General features: G+C 42.4%; 1 non-coding gene across 1 annotated transcript; it reads left to right on the forward strand.

The window, feature by feature from the left end:
• The first annotated feature begins 1187 nt into the window (after window positions 1–1187).
• On the forward strand, window positions 1188–1260 carry TRNAK-CUU. The gene has a single exon. It is a non-coding gene; the product is annotated as a tRNA-Lys (tRNA).
• Window positions 1261–2892: the final 1632 nt, after the last annotated feature.

Here is a 2892-nt window from a genome sequence, read left to right on the forward strand (position 1 = left end):
AGGTTTTGTTCCTTGCTTTTGAATCTGGCTGCCTTCACCCAATCTTAGTTTCTAAGTTAAAACTTTCCAGTTAGAAGTGCCGGTAATCGTGGCATCGATATGCATTCAAACCCAACAAGTGAGTTGCGATCTCTAGTTAAGGACTTTTTTTTTTTTGACTTCTCTTTAGTTTTCCATGCGCTCTACAGAGACTTTTGCAAGGGCAAACGTTTCCGGATCTTCTAGAAGTTCCGACTCCACGATTGTGTTCATGTGAAATATGTTAGAAATAAAATGGCCACATCTTAATTCAATGCTGCTTATTATTGATTCATTACATCAAAGGATGGATTTAAATGGGAAGATTAAGTCAACGTGTTAGGAACCTTTGAGTTATTTCGACTTTCCTCGTTGCTACAGCGTCAAGTACTACCCTGTCATACATATCAGGGTTCCACTTTCTTCTGAGAAGGAGCATTTTTTCTCTCCTCTTGGAGCGTACCGTTGGTATACTCATTGAGTAGATTTTTTTTTTTTTTTTAATCTATTGTGCTGAATCTACTTTTGCGGTTGGCGGTAAACACAACATACAAAAATCACTGAATCCTATATTGTAGTGGTTGTCAGATTCTTTATATTAAAATATAATTGCAACCCTGCCCCATTTTCTGTGTGTGCCTTGATTATGAAGGGCAACAAATGAGAAAACATACGAGTCCAGCAAAGGTGAGAGAACACCGCAGACATTTTCTTGAGGGCCATATCCACATAGCTTGGCAGGAGGGGCAAGAATTGATGGGTTATGAGAACAAGAGAGGAACGCCTCACTGGACCACGGAGAGGGTCCAAGATATTGTTTGGGCTCGAGGACCTAAGGTCCTTGGGACTATGCTTGGACCCACATTGGTAACCGGGTCTGGAGTTTTGGGTGTGCCAGTGCAGGCGTCACTCTGGTAAGCATCCAATGACACTGACTTTTAGGTTCTGGAAACATTCTGTGGTCTATCAACACAAATTGGTGAGGATGGGGAAAAGAGGGAAGATGTAGAGAAAGTGAGTGGAATGCATGCTAATGACTCAGATAATGTTTACCTCCTTTGAGTTTCATTTCATCTTACTTATAAAATCAACATAAACATAAAATCCCAACTGTACAAAAGAAGTTATGTATGCTCTTAGTATGTTGGGGAGCACCTAGCATTCCGTGAGCCCGGCTAGCTCAGTCGGTAGAGCATGAGACTCTTAATCTCAGGGTCGTGGGTTCGAGCCCCACGTTGGGCGCTTTGTTTTAATTCATCCTCAAATGTTTTCAGTTTTTTCATTGCTGTCCCATAAAAAGGGCATTATTAAAGCTCATCTACCCTGGAAGAATGGAATTGTGTGATCGTGGTGACCATTTTAGCCTTACTGACTTAACTGACATATTCCAGCCTTCTCTGAAATTCTAGCTGAACTTAGTCTCAGCGCTCCCTGGTGTGGGTACACTTTTCTCTAGCCTAGAGGCTTTGTAAAACCAGAGATACTTAAACATAGGTTATGTAGGTCGGTGGTAGGGCATGAGCTCTTGTATATTTAACAAGTTCCTGGGCTGATTCTGAAGCACAAATCCCAGCAAAAAAGGTTTAGGAGGCAGGAAGAAGGATCCATGACTATGAGTCAAAAAAAGCATACCATACACCTCTTCTTTGATTTCAAAAGCCCAGTTAGCCACATACTTTCCTCTCACTTCACTAACATAGTTCTCATCTCTTCAGGTCTCAGGGCAATATAAAGAAAATGCTCTAACTCAGGTATTCAAGACTGGTTGTACATGTGAATCACCTGAGGCACTTTTAAAATTTTAGATTCCTGGGCCCTAACTCAGACTCACAGGATCTGAATCTCCAATGGTTTAGAAACCATTGTTTTATAAGGTCCTTTTTTTATTTTATGATACATATAGCAAGTTGGCTGCCTATTCAGTCTAGAATTCCACAGGAAATCAACGCCTTATGGAAAACACCACCATCTTTCTGTAATAGATGTAAGGTATTAGCTTTTTGGGTTGAAAAACTTGATGTTACATGTTTTCCTGTCATTCCCAGTTCAGGGAAACTCCAGAAGGATGAGCTTCTGATTAATACATGTTTCATGCATAAATGAAACGTACTTATCCATTCATTCATTACACACGTTTATTGAGAACCATAGGTGTTAGGCATGTTTTGGGTGTTTGAGATCCATAAGTGAACAAAACTAAGATTTCTGCCCCTCACATTCTATGGAAGGAGGCAAACAATAAGTAGTAAGTATAAAAGTAACAAATAAAAAGGTAAGAAGAAAAAAAAGTCAGCTACGTAGGATGTTAGAATGTAACTGGAAGCGCTAGGAATGCTGTGGTGCATGTTGCAGTATTGGCTAGGGTAGTAGAGCTGGGTCTCATGGAGGTGACATTTGAGCAAAGACGGTCAAAAAATATTATCAAAAAGAGTTCCTAGACCGGGCGTGGTGGCTCACGCCTGTGATCTCAGCACTTTGGGAGGCCAAGGCTGGTGGATCACTTGAGGTCAAAAGTTCCAGACCAGCCTGGCCAACACGGGGAAACCCCGTCTCTACTAAAAATACAAAAATTAGCCGGGCCTGGTGGTGCACACCTGTAATCCCAGCTACTCTGGACGCTGAGGCAGGAGAATGGCTTGAACCCGGGAGGCAGAGGTTGCGGTGAGCCGAGATGGCGCCACTGCACTCCAGCCTGGGCCACAAGAGCGAAACTCCGTCTCAAAAATAAAAATAAAAACATTAAAATAGGCCGGGCGCGGTGGCTCACGCCTGTAATTCCCAGCACTTTGGAAGGCTGAGGTAGGCAGATCACCTGAGGTCGGGTGTTGGAGACCAGCCCAACTAACATGGTGAAACTCCGTCTCTACTAAAAAT

Source organism: Colobus angolensis, unplaced genomic scaffold (assembly GCF_000951035.1).
Source record: "Colobus angolensis palliatus isolate OR3802 unplaced genomic scaffold, Cang.pa_1.0 Scaffold6, whole genome shotgun sequence".
Classification (NCBI taxonomy): domain Eukaryota; kingdom Metazoa; phylum Chordata; class Mammalia; order Primates; family Cercopithecidae; genus Colobus; species Colobus angolensis.